A 17,773-nucleotide genomic window follows, 5' to 3' on the forward strand; every position below is an offset into this window, starting at 1 on the left:
TTTATTATTATAAAACATTTTCTGTCATTTGTATTACTTCATTTTCCCTTTCAGATTATCTGTGTAGCCTTGTAAACACATCATAATCCAAAGCAGTTGAGCTTTACCAATAAAATGTAAATCAACACAATAGAGCCAACTGCATAATTAAAACAAAAGTGTACTGGGCTTCCCTGGTGGCACAGTGGTTGAGAGTCTGCCTGCCGAGGCAAGGGCCCTGGGTTCGTGCCTCGGTCCGGGAAGATCCCACATGCCGCGGAGCGGCTAGGACCGTGAGCCATGGCCACTGAGCCTGCGGGTCGGGAGCCTGTGCTCCGTAACGGGAGAGGCCACAACAGTGAGAGGCCCACGTACTGAAAAAAAAAAAAACATACAACCATCAACCCAAGCAGATTACAAAATAGCAAGCAGATTTTAAACTAATAGTCTACAAGCCTGCTTTTTTAAATATATAACTAAATGCATTGAATATCTTATATAAAAAGCCAAAAGATAGAGTTGAAACCGAATATTAAAAGTAAACATCTCCTTCCCCAAAACCCTAACTCCACTCCAGTCATGAGGAGAACATCACATAAAACCAAGTGGAAGGACAGTCTATGAAATATGTGAACCAGGACTCTTCAAAATTGTCATTAAGAAAAGAAACGTCTGGGACTTTCCTGGTGGTGCACTAGTTAAGAATCCGTCTGGCAATGCAGGGGACACAGGTTCCAGCCTTGGTCCGGGAAGATCCCACATGCCGCAGAGCAAGTAAGCCCGTACATCACAACTACTGAGCATGCGCTCTAGAGCCCGCCAGCCACAACAAGTGAGGCCACATGTTGCAAATAATGAAGCCCGCACTCTCTAGGGCCTGTGTGCCGCAAATACTGAGCCCAGGTGCTGCAATTACTAAAGCCCGCACTCTTAGAGCCCCTGCTCCGCAACAAGAGAAGCCACCACAATGAGAAGTCCGCGCACCACAACAAAGAGTAGCCCCCACTTGCCACAACTAGAGAAAGCCTGCGCGCAGCAACAAAGACTCAACCCAGCCAAATATAAACAATAAAAATAAATAAATAAAGGCATCATCACATAAAAACAAATGAGGAAATATTTTTTTAAATAAAAGAATAACGGGCGGGGCAATGGTTAAGAATCCGCCTGCCAGTGCAGGGGACATGGGTTTGAGCCCTGGTCCGGGAAGATCCCACATGCTGCAGTGCAACTAAGCCCGTGAGCCACAACTACTGAGCCTGCGCTTCTGGAGCCTGTGCTCCGCAACAAGAGGCGCCACGGCAGTGAGAGGACCACGAACCACGATGAGGAGTGGCCCCTGCTCGCCGCAACTAGAGAAGGCCCTCGCACAGACACGAAGACCCAACACAGCCAAAAATAAATAAAATATAAATAAAAATAAATACATTGAAAAGGAAAACCTATACATTTCCCTTTCTGCAAATGTAGGTTTTCGAGGCAAGAGTAGAGCCTCAGAAAGAATGTCTGCAAACAGAACAATCACTAGTTCACTAAGTACAAAATGTAGGATACTTTTGGAGAATCCCATCACAGCTAGATAACTGGTCCAGGACCAAAAGTAAATACTGGAAGAAAAATGACATCAACAGTGTACCACAGAGGTGGTAGGCACACTGGCCTGGACTAAGACATGTTCAGTCATAGATAATAAGGGTGGTGATTTTTAAGCATCATTCTCGTCCCACTGTGGACTTCCTTCTGCAGCAGTATAAGGATACCACCAGATCATCTTGAAATCAAGTCATGAAATGTACTTTTATATTTTTAAAAATCAATTATTGTCCTTAAATTAACTTTTCTTATTAATTTAGTCATGGTGCTCTTTTACTTCTAAAACATTAAATCTTATTTGATTAGAGACAGACTTCAAAAAATAAAAATAAACTGTGATCAAATAGCAGGAACAAACAGTAGTAACTAAAATTTCTTCAATCTAAACTGGAGATGATTTCTGTATCTCTGTCTTTTACATTTGTCTCCATTAGGGGAAAAAAATATGTACCTCATAATTAACTTGGCTGGAATGAATCAGACTGCATTTGTAAAAGTTTCAGAAGACCAATGAGCTGTGCTAAACAGTACCACTATCCACCTGAGCAGAAATTACTATCCTTAAGTTTCTATACATAACTAACACAACAAAAATTTAAACAAAAGAAGAACTACTAGAAAAATATTAGAGATTCATTTTTTAAGTCAGGAATTTACCTTTAGTCAGTAATTTGCCTCATACATTATGATTTTCCCTGTGGAAACCCAATTATTATCCTGAAAACAAGACCACTTTAGAAAGCAAATGCATCGTGACAAAAGAAAGAAAAGGCAGGTTGATACATTATTAAAATAACTCACACGCCATACCCTGAGGAGTAAGGAAGCCATGGCAGAGCAGGCCCCCTTCTCCTCAATGGACAGCACAGCTGTGGGGAAGACACTGCAGCTAGCAGAAGCGTGTCACACTTGCTCAGGGAGGAAGCAAGTTACAGACCACTCTACAGAGGGCACCCATAAACTGACGGCCACGCTCATTACCCAACGTCCAGGCCACCCACAGGCTGACTGCAGCCCAACTTTCCCACCATTCCCACAAAGGCCCCAGGAACCGTCAGGCCTCTGAGGCTCTGCCAATGCCCTTCCCTCCACCCAAATATCCTTTCCCTCCTCTCTCCGGACCTCAATCCTGCCCAGCTCTAAATGAGCACTGCAAGGCCTATTTCCCTAAGAATGCCTCTCTCAAAACCAAAATTACTTCCTCGAGAATGATCTGCCTCTTACTCATCCATCATTATCTTGGATTAAATACATCATGTAAGATGCCTTATCTGACCAACACAACTATTTTAGAAATAAGAGTCATGTTTTAGACCATCTATGACATGACATGACAACCATTCTGCTCACGAAAACCATTCATTAAATACTCTATTTGAATTGCCCAAAGAGTTGACCTAAAATAACCTAAATGCCAAGCATTCCAAGAACCGTCCTGAACCAAATTCACTTCTCATTCGAATGCCAATGTCATAGACAGGGATGTTGTATTGTCCTTAAATGTACTTGCCTTTATCCAAAACTAGAATCTCTGATGAATCTATGGGACACACATGTAAAATATTCTGCAAAGTAAAAAAGCTTTATTTAGTGTACTGTGCTTAATATTCAGCCAGACCTGCATTTTTCTCTACACCTTATACAATTACTGAGTATGCAAGAAGCATTAGAAGAGAGACTAAGTCTATTCAGAAGAATACTGGAAGCGAAGGTCATCAATCATTTTCTACTTTCAATAATCTCTTTCATAAAGAGGTAAATTCTCCTAAATTCCAGAATGAATGGAATTCAATACACAAAGTAAAATGCTTTAAATACATAAAATAAATATGTTGGTGGACCTTCCACCACCTGTTTAAGTAACTTAAATTATAAAAAACACCCTAAATTTAAGTAAAGTTGTATCAACAGCTAAAATTGAGATTTTTTTTCCATCTATTACTTTGATTTTCCTGACCCATTTTTGAGAATTGTCAGCATTCGGGATCAATAATTCCAAATTATTTCTTGAAGACAGTGAGATTCCTCCCAAGTCATCTAACATGCTCACTAATCAATAAAGATAAGAACAAACAAGAAAGCCATATTTATGAAGCAAGCAAATTATATTAAAACACTGACTTTGAGAAAAGGTTGCTGCTTGCCAAGATAATTTTATTATTATAAAACATTTTCTGTCATTTGTATTACTTCATTTTCCCTTTCAGATTATCTGTGTAGCCTTGTAAACACATCATAATCCAAAGCAGTTGAGCTTTACCAATAAAATGTAAATCAACACAATAGAGCCAACTGCATAATTAAAACAAAAGTGTACCGGGCTTCCCTGGTGGCACTGTGGTTGAGAGTCTGCCTGCCGATGCAAGGGCCCTGGGTTCGTGCCTCGGTCCGGGAAGATCCCACATGCCGCGGAGCGGCTAGGACCGTGAGCCATGGCCACTGAGCCTGCGGGTCGGGAGCCTGTGCTCCGTAATGGGCGAGGCCACAACAGTGAGAGGCCCACGTACTGAAAAAAAAAAAAAAACATACAACCATCAACCCAAGCAGATTACAAAATAGCAAGCAGATTTTAAAATAATAGTCTACAAGCCTGCTTTTTTAAATATATAACTAAATGCATTGAATATCTTATATAAAAAGCCAAAAGATAGAGTTGAAACCGAATATTAAAAGTAAACATCTCCTTCCCCAAAACCCTAACTCCACTCCAGTCATGAGGAGAACATCACACAAAACCAAGTGGAAGGACAGTCTATGAAATACGTGAACCAGGACTCTTCAAAATTGTCATTAAGAAAAGAAAAGTCTGGGACTTTCCTGGTGGTGCACTAGTTAAGAATCCATCTGCCAATGCAGGGGACACCGGTTCCAGCCCTGGTCCGGGAAGATCCCACATGCCGCAGAGCAAGTAAGCCCGTACATCACAACTACTGAGCCTACGCTGTAGAGCCCGCGAGCCACAACAACTGAGGCCACATGCCGCAACTACTGAAGCCCGTGCACTCTAGGGCCTGTGTGCTGCAACTAGTGAGCCCAGTTGCTGCAATTACTGAAGCTCGCACCCTTAGAGCCCGTGCTCCGCAACAAGGGAAGCCACCACAATGAGAAGTCTGCGCACCACAATAAAGAGTAGCCCCCACTTGCCACAACTCATGAAAGCCCATGCGCAGTATCAAAGACCCAACACAGCCAAACATAAACAATAATAAAAATGAATATATAAAGGCATCATGACATAAAAACAAATGAGGAAATAATTTTTTTTAAAAAAATAATAACTGTTGCGGCAGTGTTTAAGAATCTGCCTGCCAGTTCAGGGGAAACGGGTTTGAGCCCTGGTCCGGGAAGATCCCATATGCTGCAGAGCAACTAAGCCTGTGCGCCACAACAGCTGAAGCCCACATGCCTAGAGCCCGTGCTCCACAACAAGGGAAGCCACCACAGTGAGAAGCACGTGTACCGCAATGAAGAGTAGCTCCTGCTCGCCGCAACTAGAAAAAGCCCGCATACAGCAACGAAGACCCAATGCATCCAAAAATAAATAAATTAAATTAATTAATTTAAAAACAAAGAAACTAAAGAGTCAAAAACAAACTAATGAAATAAAATACATTTTGGGAAGAAAGAGGAAAAATTATACATGTACTTGATATCTGATAGTATAACTATTAGTATTACTGAATTATTTTCTTAGGTGTCATAATGGTATTATGTTTATGAAGAACTATGTGCTCATTCTTAGGAGACACATGATGAAGTATGAATGAAATGCCATCTAAGATGTCTGCCACTTACTTTTAGCTGGCTCAGGAAAAAACTTTCTATCTATTTGACAGAGAAAGAGAGACAAGGCAAATTATGACATAACGCTAACAATTGGGTATTGATTATACTATTCTTACAACTTTGCTGTAGGCGTATAGGTTTTCATAATATAAATTAAACTAACAGTTTTCTTTAACTTAAAAAAGATTCAAAACCCAAACTAATCCAGAAGTTATAATCTTCTCGTAAATATAAAATATATTTTATTTTATGCTGCTTAAATCATCTCCTCCAAATTAAAAAAAATTGAAAAGGGATGACTTATTTTACAGAGTAAGGAATTATAGCTAACATCCAGGAGTAATATTTAGGTTTCCTTCAAATTGATATTCAATACAGTCTTTTTAATCATCTGAGCAGTTTATACTGATCTTGGGCTCATTAATTGCTAACTTACCTACTTTTTTTAAAAATAAGAATGTTTATTTGAATACAATTACCTTATCCCTTAAAGAAGCTGGAAAGAATATTAAATAACCCAGAAGACACAGTTGGAAACTGTAAAGAAGTATAAGAAAGAGAGTCACTGGCAGAAGAGAAGAGCAGATCTCTTGCAAAGCTGCATTCCATGTACCCTGCCTGGGTCAGACATAGTTCATCTTGAGCCGAAGATCCAGTAGAGACCCGTCTGCCCAAAATGCCTTTCTCCAAATGAGAAAGAAGTGAAAATGCTAAGACATATGAGAACATTCGCTGCTGTCTACAGCTAATTGAATCAGAAATCTTTAATACCATTTCAGGTCCTGAAATTCTATTATTCTACATAAAACACCTTTAAAAACAAGTATATATTATCATTTCACACCCATTAGGATGGCTACTATCAAAAAAATAGAAAATAACTGTTTGCGAGGGTGTGGAGAAATTGGAACCCTTTTACATTTCTGGTGGACATAAAATGGTGCTACTGCTATGGAATACAATATGGGGATTCCTCAAAAAATTAAACACGGAATTACCATATGATCTAACAATTCCACTTCTGGGTATTTCCCGAAAGAACTGAAAGTAGGGACCTGAACAGATATGTATACACCCAAGTTCACAGCAACATTATTCACAACGGCCAAAAGGTGGAAGCAACCTGAGTGTCTATCAAAAACTGGATGGATTTTAAAAAATGTGGTATTTATGTACAATGGCATAGCATTTAGCCTTAAAAAGGAAGAAAATGCTGCCACATGCTACAATATGGATGAACCTTGAAGACATGCTAAGTGAAATTAGCCAGTCACAAAAAGACAAATATTGTATCAGTGCACTTATATGAGGTACCTATGGTATGAATGGACCCTATTCAAATTCTTAGAAACAGAAAGTAGAATGATGTTTGCCAGGTGCTTGAGGGAGAGGGGGATGGAGGGTTAGTGTTTAATGAGTACAGACTTCAATTTGGGAAGATGATGAAGTTCTGGAGATGGATGGTGGTGATGGTTGTACAACAATGTGAATGCACTTAATGACACTGAACATTGTATGCTAAAATGATTAAAATGGTAAATTTTATGTTATGTATATTTTAACAATATTCAAAAAACCCCCACAGGTATGCAAGCCATAATACCCTCCTAACCCTCCTTAAAAGGAATGAGGCCCTTGTCCTAATCCTGATGCAAACTTAAGGAATGCTCACTGCCCATTTCCCCATCTTCCCTGCCCAGGAAGGAGAACCACGAGCTGGCAGGGCAGAGCCAGAGCCAGGGGCGGGAAATTGGTCCTGACGTTAGTCCCACTGAAGAAACTCAGAAGAGCCACAACAAACGGTAAGGCCCAAGAAGACGGACAGAGGCAGGCTAGGGAAGAGAAGGCAAAGGCAGAAGGAAGGAAATCCCTGAGAACATGGGCAGCTGATGACACTGGGAAGGGACACCACAGCTGTGAGGAAAAGGAGGATCAGACAACAGGGGAAATCAGAGAAGGGAACTGCCCCAAGGTAAGGAAAGAGAGGAGTAGGAGAAAAAAGAAGAATTGTAAGCAAGAAGGAGATTCATCCAAGAAGAGACTCTTCCCAAGTACCAGCAGGAAAATGACTTCATTCCACTGAGGTGGCCATTTATATCTAAAGAAACCAAGAAAGTTGGTGAAGCCTATAAAATGTAGGAAGAAAAATTCTTTTCTGTGTAAGAATACTAATATATGCCCATCCACAGAGAACTGTGTACTGCCATTGTTTTCCTTTGTTTTTGTCTTTTTTTCTCCCACAAGAAGAGAACACTTACTTGTTTAGGAATAATTTCAATCAGGGCCTACCTTTTTTATTTGTACCAAACACTAGTACGCCATGAATGAGCTAAAGCGTTTTAATGGCACAGGGGTAAGAGTATAGGCTTGAAGCCAGCTCTGCCTGAAACTGAATCCTGGCATTGTGACCTGAGGCAATCTGCTTAAAAATCTGCTTTGATTTCCAAATTTGCAAAATGGGAATAATAACAGTGCTACACTTCAAGGCATTACTGCAAGAATTAAATAGGCTAAAATATGAAAGCCCTCAGAACAGTGTCTAGCCCACACTAATCACTATTAAGGTATCAACTTCCTATTATACTCCAGACCTAGAACATGAGTTCCAGGAGAGCTGAGATTTGTCTGTTTTGTTCCCTGTTATTCTTTGTTGAGTAATAACAATGTATTGAATGCCAGCAACACAGAAGCCCAAAGGAATAGCACTACCTTTCTGTTATTACCAACAACTAAAATCTGCATAACACTCTTCAGGCTCACAGTTCACAGAGCGTTTTCTACACCTTATCTCAGGTGATTCTGTGACGCTGCCATTATTACTTCCATCTCACAGACAAACGAAGGCTCAGAAGACGTAAGTGATTTGCCCAGGAATCCTGGCAATTAATGCTACTTCTGTTCACTCTAGACCCCCACCCAGAAAGCTCAGAACATACCCTACTGAACTGTTCAATTCTCCTTAACTACAGATACACAGAGTTCAAGTTCACCAAAACACTTTATCTGATTTGCTTCAATAGAATTGATGGAGAGGGAGGAAACAGATGAAACAACATTACTAACTATTAAAGTTGAACAACGGGTACAGTGGGATTGATTATACCCTTTCCACTTCTATACATCTGAAATTTTCCATAATAAAAATGTAATTGAAAAATAAGCTCTTCACTCCCAACATAAGCTCTGCCACTTCCAACTTCCTATTGAGCACACCTAGGTGCGAGGAAAACACCACAGCAGAGAAGTTTCTCAGTCTGAGGCACTGAAGAAAGTGCTGCACTGGGAATCAGGAAGATTCAGTCTTCACTCTGCTTTATCTAACTGTGAGACCTCACTGGTCCCTCAAGCTCCTCTGGGCCCCGAACTTCCTCATCTGTTCCTTCCAGGGTTAAGATTCTGATTTCACCTTTCTACTAGTTCCTTAAACTCAACACACAAAACCAAAATCATCTTTTCTCTATTCTAAACCCCTAAGACCTGCTCTTCCTCCTGACTTCTGTATTCCTGCTGTCCCATTCTGCCAGCCATCCAACCACAAATACCTCAGCATCATCTCTGACTTAAGACACAGAACTGACTGTTCCTTACCCTCCTACCTAATCAGTCACCACATCTCTGTTCAACCTCCAAAGTATCTCTTGACTCCACCACCTCCTTTCATTCCCAAGCACACTAACTCAGGCACTCATCATCCCTCACCTGGAGTAGTGCCATGAACTCGACTGAAAACCCTGTCTCTAGTTTCTCCTCACTGACAATCCATCATATTCATTCTCCAAAACCCAGTCATGACCTCTCAACAGCCTCACTGTCCACTATGTTCCTTCATGTAACCCAGGGTCTGGGTAATTTGGATACTCAGTTTCCGGACATCCACCTCATTTCCAACAGCACCCCTCAGCCTTTGCTCAAGCTACCCTTCCCTCCAGAATGCCCTCTTCTTGCCCTGGCGCCTCAATTTCACAGTGGTGCAATTTAAATGCCACCTCCTCAGTTGAAGTGTTCCCTTACATCCCCAAGGGGGCAGTATCACTCCCTCCACTGAACCCCTAAGCACCTTGTCTGAACCCCTCTTACAACACCCTTCAAATTCCTATTAGTCCTTTCTTGTTTTGGTGCCCCTACTCTCTCTACTAGATGATTCGCTCCTTGTCAGAGGAAATGATGCTTTATTCGTCTTTGTATCCTTCAGAACAGAGCTTCTCAAAGACTGTGCCGTGGCACTGTGGTATGCCATAAATGAGCTAAAGAGGTCTGATCATCATTTTAATAATCACCTGTTTATTAGCTGGTTTTACTTGTCGTAACATCCAAAGCCCACAACGATAGTTTACTGATTAAAATAGCAAAGGATATGAACAAACAATTCACCATGAAGAGACTCAAAGAGAAAAATGCAACATTATAGAACAAAGAAGTACAAATGCCACTTTACACTATTAAATAAGCAAAAACTTTTAAGGAAAATATGTATTTATATCCAGTTATGGTGAAACAGGTACATCTGTATATCTGTTAGTAGTACAAACTGGTATAACATTCTTGAAAAACAGTATGGCGATATATATCAAAAGCCATAAAAACATTCATACCATTTAACACAATAATGCATTCAAAAATTTATCCTAGAGATATAATTAGCCAGAAAAAAATACAATAATATCTACAATAACGTAGATTAAATATTAACTGAAAACCAGCCAGCAACATAAATATCTAATATAAAACGATTTAAGTAAATTATTGACGGCATGACTTGATGACGTATTTTGCAGCCTCTCAAAGTGTAATCATGTCAATTAAAATTGTGACAACTATAACATGGAAATGTTTCATAATCTAATAAGTAGAAAAAATTCAAATTATATGCATTATAATTAAAAATGAGTACAATAATATATGTGTGTGTATGTGTATATATATATATGTATATATATATATATATATGTGTGTGTATATATATATATATGTGTGTATATATATATATATATATATATATATATATATATATATATATTTAACAGAATGCCAAAAAGAAAATCAACTGTTTTTGGGGTAGTAACCCAAATATTTAACAATTTACTTAATAGCCATGCTTAAATTATTTTATAATTTACGAGAGAAAGTTCTACCATACTGAGGAAACTTAGGGGTCCCAGGATGCAAACTCAATATAGTCTCAGGAAGAGGTCCACACCTCTCTTTTACTGCTTACTTTGGCCTTAACTGAGAACGCTCATGTACTTCTTATCACAATGACCTATGACAACCCAGATCCCAGTTTTCCAAGGACTAAGAAACCAGCTCAACTAGCCTTCTGATCATCCCCATGAACCTGTGGGGGATGAATCGTGCAAACTGCCCTAACTCAAGAAACAAAGAACCCCTACAACCATGTTTTACTTTAGCAATCAATAAGTAGCCAAGCATAAGTTTAATTATAAACCCTAAAAGTATATAGCATTGTCTCATTATAGTCTCCGGGACTAGCATTAAAAATACATCAAAAAATAATTTTAGCACTGATGCCCCACAAGGACAATATTAAAACTCTCTTCTAATTGTTTTCTCTGTAGTACTACAATTTTCTTAGTTTAATACTGAATGGCCAAGATACTATAATGGACCAAGAAGATTAATTACTGTGAAATAATAAATACTCAAGACTAAAATGTCATTCTTAGGGCATTTCAGCAATATACAAATAATCTAATGGACTAATACAACCATTAGGAAAAACGTTTAACCTTCTGTTTCCATTGATATGTTCCTGGTATCCAGATCCTCAAAAATATGGATATATAGTCATTCATGACAATACACACATAGTACATAACAGAAAACAAACAATTTAATACTTAACCCGTTCATCAGAGCACTGGGTGATCAACACTCAAGAATGTTGACACAGAAACTGAAGGACATCTGAAGATCCAATCATATGCAGATAGGTTGAATCCCTGTGCAGTTACTCATTCAAAACAGAAGTGGAAGATTAACCTACCCTCACTTCTCTTCAAACAAACTGACAAAGCATCAGGCAGTCTGTTTGGAGTAGCTTCACCATCATCCAGTCGGCTCCAGAAGTAACCAATTCAGCCAGGTCACCACTGCTGCACCAGGGCCCTACTTCCTCCACCTTGTCCCACCTCATCTTGCTGACCAGACACCCTCCTCTAGGTTAAGTCCCTTTTGTCTTTTCCTCAGGCATTACCAAGTCCTTGCTTTGTAAATAAGGCTCTCCCAGACCTTACTCACCTGCAGTTCACTGCACTGGCTATCACCCAAAGAGCCCATCAGAGCTCTTTATAATTTCTGAAAGAGAGAGAAGGAACCTTTTAATACATACTAGAAAACACCACTCACTGCTGATGTATCAGTTCTGAAGCATTTGTATCCAGTGGTCACAGCATATGGTCCTTTGGTCCACAGTACTGCAGTAAAATGTAGCATAACCAGCCAGGACCAAGAGTCCTGAGATAAGGGTCCAGAGATAAAAGATTGCTTTAATGTTGCTACTAATCAGCTGTGTGACCTTGGGAAAGTCACTTGACTTCTCCAGGCCTCAACTTCCTCATCTGGAAAATAAGACAGACTAGATAGAAGCTATAGTAAGTATACTGTGTATCTCATCATAAAATTCCACAGATGATAATTACCAACATTACTCCCAGCCCTAAGGTTACGTGAATTCAATTTCTAAATATTTATTTCCTTACAAGATCAACAAATCAAAACTTTACCAACCTGACAATGCAATTAAGTGTTTGAGTGGTTCACTAACAATTCAATTACAGTTATCTTAAACCAATGGAAGTTTAAGATTATCAATATTAATTAACATCACAGGAAATAAGGGTGGAATACCTGCCTAACATCTAAACGGGTTCAGTGGCCATGCCTTCCATGACTTCTCCCTCTGCTTTCACTAGTGCCCGCGCACCTAGGCAACAGAGGTCTTCTAAACACCAAGTAACACCAACTGCTTTCTACGGTCAGATTAGGGGGACATGGCTAACGATGGAGGAAGGAGAGCAGAGGCTTTTTATCTTTTTTCCTATATACACTTAGCACTGCTTGGATTTGTTTACCATAGCATGCATCAGTTTTACATAAAAATAAATAATTTTTTAGACTATATTAGTTACACATATTGCCTACTGAAAGGAAGCTCGCCTCACAGGAATATTTTCACCACCAGGAGAATATCGACAGAAGAAAGCAAAAAGGCAAATTCAGATGTTCTGAGAACACCTAAAATATGGCACAGAAATAACAAAAATCACAAACATTCACACGTCACAATGGTTTACTCAAAAAAATGTGCCTGCATTCTTTGAAGAACCTAATGATGAATCAGGGTTTCTGGGGGTCAAAACAAGTTGAACACACAAATTCTGGCTTTACCAGACAACCTCCTGCCCTTGGAGAAACTGACCCAGTACAATTTACACCGGTAAACAAGTTGGTATGACTCTCTAGTAGTATGCTGAGAAACGTTCAATTTGCTTTAGACAATTGGTAGCTTTTAAAATAAAGATAGATGCGTATATAAATATATATGCACACACACATATAGACATATAAATTAAAAATCTCCATGTTATGTCTACTATCTATTCTTGAACGAGGAATATGAACCTTACTGAATTCAGGAAGGCTCAGAAGCAGAATCCCAGCCACCGGTGAAGTGACAGACCACTACGCTTTACGCGGCTCCGAGCCAGGGCTACCGACGTCACCCTGACTCCAGCCAGCAACCTGAATGGACTACAAGCTGCTGCGGCCACACCCTCCACACATATCATACTTCTCTCCTAGAAAACAACTCAAACTATTATTTAGAAATCAAATTATATTGGCACGTATACTTATCTAAGTTGATGGAAATAAACAGCCATAACACTTCGTTTATAATTTTTAAGTAGCTCCTCCCCATCTCTTGTTTATCGACAAGTTGATAAACTTGGCCCCAAATCTACTATGCATTTAAAACTGCTAAGCATTTAAAACAACAGGCAAAGGACCTTACTTCTTGTGCTGGGCCTGTATTTAGAATCTTAAATAGAGTCTGACAGATAATTATAGACTAATTTGCATTTAATATCAATACCATGCCTACTTCTTAAACAGAGGACAAAATTGCATATGTAAGATCTGGTCTACTTAGTTGTAGGTCCCTCTGCAATATTCTTAGCCTTTCACGAATATGCTCTATATTTTTAAACTACACAAGGTGCTTTGCAACCAGGAATGATTTCCCCTGTTATTTTGGCATCACTCCCTGCTCCAGTAAAATTCTGGACTGTGCATAAATGTATACAGACTTTAAAACAATGTAGATTGAATACTTATGGTATTAGAAATGAAACTTCTTGCTAACAACTGCAAAAATCAAGCACACCAGCTGATAGAGAGACACTTACTGACTCCCCAAAACTCCCACCTTACCTAAAAATAGTGTCCCAGCTTCCCAGCTGAAAGGACAGACTAAAAAAGCTATGTCTTCAAAGACACAGACCCTCGCTTCACCACAAACTTCAGTACTATGGCATTTCCCATTTTAGAATGCTTCGTGTGACAACCTGTTCGGTGGCCAACCACCAACTTCACTTTGAAGTCAATACTAACACTTCACATGGTCTACACGTGTGAAAATTGTGGAAAATGTCTTGACACAGCTCAGGCCAAACAACACTAGCCACACAAGATGACCTATTTCTAAATATTCCCTTTTGGATTATAAACAAGCATCTCCATAGGCCCTAAAGTAGATCATTGGTTCTTTCCACAAAGTAATATGTATTTAAAAAAAAAGATAAAAGGTACAGATTGGGAGGCCTAAGGCATGAATATGCCTCCATCTGTAAGCTGAAAATAAATAAATTTTACAATCCATATTTGCTCTGGTAAGAATAAAAATAAAAATATATGTAATACACACAAGCACTTCTGAGTTTCAAACACAAGCAAATGTGGTGTGTGCACTTACAAAAAGATCTTGGTTTATGTCCACCTTCCTCTCCCAAGTTTTTTTTTAAGGCAAAAATGTCAATTGTATGCCTCAATCTGGAATAAAATAAAGCACAGCTTACTCTTCTTAAACAGATGTGTCATAGAGATGAAAACTTTGTGAGTGAATTTCAAAATTCAAAGGCTACTCAGATGTGTTAAAGGAAAAATAAACAAAACCCTGCAGTAACCAATCTACCATAACAACTTACATTTTCTCAATAAACCATAGTAAAATATTTTACAGACACACACACTCACACACACTGTACTATAGTACATCTACAGTGACTAAAATAAAAAAAAATTAAAAGATATATTTTTAAAGTTGAGAAAATTGCTTGTGAAGAATGTAAAATTAGCAACACTGTCCTTCTCACCAGTACAGAATACTGACTGTTCGTTGACCCTGTATTCATAATGTTCTATAAATCCAAAGCCTTATGAGTTAGATTAAATAAAGCAACACTCTGAATTCACACACTACATGTGACCAGAAGATAATGACAAGCCAGTCTTATCCCTAATAACCTAACCAAAATGCAACACTATCATTTTTATTTCCAAATAATTATGAGAGAGCCAAGCATTGTTCCATTTTTCAGAAAATAAAAGCAGGATTTGCCTGAAATCATTCTTTCCAATGCAAAGGGTGTACTTTACATGAGTCCCACAAACTGTAGGCACACAAAATCCGCATACACAATCACTAACACTCAATGCAGACTAAGTGATGGACACCAAAGCACAGATAAAATTAAGACATTCAATTAAAGTTACACAAGGGAATTTAAATAGGCAAACTATAATTACCCCTGGTGAAGATACTAATCAAGGATGGCTGCAAATAACATTTGGCTCTGGATAAGCTCCAGTAGCTGAAAAGTTTGGTGTACTTGACACAGTTGTCCTTTCCAAATCTAGCCCTGCCTCTACTCCCATTTGACTGAGTGAGTGATTTGGAAATAAAGATGGCCCCATCAAGTTACTTAGTTGCAGTCTCACCCTCATGACTTGATTAAAATAAAGAAGGAAAAAAGGTAAATCATTTTTAACTGCAGTCTCACCTTACACATCTCACCAGCACTGTAGTTCTTTAGTCATCAATGACTTCATCCAATTCCTGAGATAAACAGAAAAGTAAAATGTGTCTAGACAACACCAGTAAGAGACATGTAGCAAACATTCTATCAGCCTGAAGTGAAAGGGCATATAAATTTCAAATGGAAAAAGTTACCAAAATGGTACAGTATGCAGCTTTGTAAATGAGTCTGTTTGCTTTACTTTAAAACAAAAACATTTCCTCTCTGTGTGAGAAAAGAATAATTATAAAGTGTTCTTAAAATCCAAACATAAAAATGTCATATCTGACTGAGCTTACTTTCAAAAAATCAAATGAAAAAGAAGGAGAAAAAAGAAGAGATGATGGAGAAGAAATCCATTCATACGAGTTGAAGAGAGGGCAGAATTAAGAACAAACTAGCCAGGACGACGCCTTTCTCCCCCCTCCCCCCGCCCAACTCTAGGCATCCACTGTCTCTGGAGTTACACATCTATAAACAATTTGCCTGAAAAGCGTTAAGTGGTGAGGGTGAAGGAACAACAATTTTGAGTTTCAAACACAACCTGAGGGTCTCAATTCAAGAAGAATCCTAAGACCCTGATTCCCAACCCTGGCTGGACGATCCTCAGCAAAGGGGAAGGTGCAGGAGGCTCAAATAATTTGGGGGGAGAGCAATCAAAGTTCCTTAGATAAAGCTGCGGTCCCTTAGCTCAAGAAAAGGGAAGTCTTGAAGGAATCTCCAGGAAAGGATCCTCTGTTTTTGTTTTTGTTGATGTGCTTGTGGCCCAATGAGAATTTCCGAGGAGGGGGCGGAGAAAGGGGGTAAAGAAAGTGAAGCTCAGGCAACAGCCCTCGGCGGGGGAGGGAGGGGTGCACCCCTGACCTACTTTTCCCCGCGCTCACCCTCCGGCCCCGCCCCACCCCTCGTGGAAGTCCAAGCTCAGAGGGGGCAATCGAGCGGGGGCGTGGGAGGCCTGCACGCTCCCCACACCCAGCCGCGACCCAGAGGAGGGGAGCGTGCAAGGCGGCTTGACTTCCCCTCCCGGCGTGCTGTGGGCTGGACAAACCTCCCGCACGCTCACGGCTGGGGTCTGCGAGGCCCCCTCCACGGCCTGGGCCGAGGGCTCCGCGGCCCCCAGCGGAGGGGAAGGGGGCCAGGGAGGGAAAGAAGCTGTAAACAGCCCCAGCGTCTGGGCCTCGCCTCGAAGAGCCCCGCTTCCCAGGCCCCGCCGCGGGCCGTCTGGGCCTCAGGCCGGCCCCGGGGCCGACCCTCTTGGGACTTGGAGGACCGGAGGGGAGTCCGGTTCTCTCTCCGGAGGGCTCCAGCAGCTCGCGGAGCGATCCCAGCAGCAGAGAAGGGGGAATTCAGGACTTACCTCTCATTACTTTCTACGCCATCTTGGATCCACTATGGCAACGCCCCCACAAAGCATTATGGGTAAGAAAGAGCATTTAAAGTGACCGCCCCCCCTCCCTCAGCCTCGGACTCCCGCCTCCTGCCGCCGGCGCCGCCCCTCGGGCCGCACCTCCCACCTGGAAATTTGCCCCGGGTGGCTTGGAGGCCAAGAGGCCCGCAGCCCTGTCCCCACCTCCCCCGTACTGTTTTCCTTTAAAACCGCCCCCCATGTTTAAGAACGTGGCTTTGGGTCTTTCCCGTCGCTCCTGCCCCGGCCTCCCTTCCCCCCACCCTTCGCCTCCCCGCCGGTTCCCTGTACCCCACCGCCCTCCTGTCCTGGCAGACACCCCGCGTCTGCATTTAATCAGCCCGAGGTTTCTCTGCTGCTGGCAGCAAAGAGCCGCTCATTGATTGATTTATCCGTCTGTTATTGCTCTAGATCTTCGTTGCCCGGAGGCGGGCTTCGTTGCCCGGAGAGGGGTCGCCCTCGGGGCCCTGGAGCCTGGCAGCCCTGCAGGCCAACCGGCGCTCTGACTGCAGCATCCGCGTATGGAAAGATGCTTGTGTCCTGCCAAACCGTTCCGGGGCCGTCGGGCTCCGGAACCTGGGCGGACACCGTGTCCCCGAGCCTACAGGCATCGCAGCGCTTTAGGGAGGGGGAGGGGGAGTACTAAGCGAAAAGCAAATTTTACCCCTGTTGACTCTCCCTTCCGCTGTCTCCTCCCCTCGGCCGGTAATGCGATCTGCGACCCTCTAGATGGGGACCCCACCCCTCCCCTAGGAATGTGGTTTTGGGCTCTGCCGAATCCACCCTTTTACAGTGCGGGCTGCCTGCGAACTGGGACTTCCCGAGGCAGGTAACACGGGGGCGCAGATAGCGAGCTCTGGCCGGCGAGCAGAGGCACGAAAGGGCTCGAGGGAGGGTCCGGGACAGGGGCCGGGGC

General features: G+C 41.4%; 1 long non-coding RNA gene across 1 annotated transcript; it reads right to left on the reverse strand.

Moving 5' to 3' along the window:
- Window positions 1-220: 220 nt before the first annotated feature.
- On the reverse strand, window positions 221-16,833 carry LOC308610650. The gene is made up of 3 exons (XR_014014599.1): window positions 16,810-16,833; window positions 15,438-15,493; window positions 221-353 (listed from the first exon to the last, which is right to left on the reverse strand). It is a non-coding gene; the product is annotated as an uncharacterized lncRNA (long non-coding RNA).
- Between the last annotated feature and the right edge of the window lie 940 nt (window positions 16,834-17,773).

Source organism: Mesoplodon bidens, assembly GCF_964165515.1.
Source record: "Mesoplodon bidens genome assembly, contig: HAP1_SCAFFOLD_321, whole genome shotgun sequence".
In the NCBI taxonomy this organism is placed as follows: Eukaryota; Metazoa; Chordata; class Mammalia; order Artiodactyla; family Ziphiidae; genus Mesoplodon; species Mesoplodon bidens.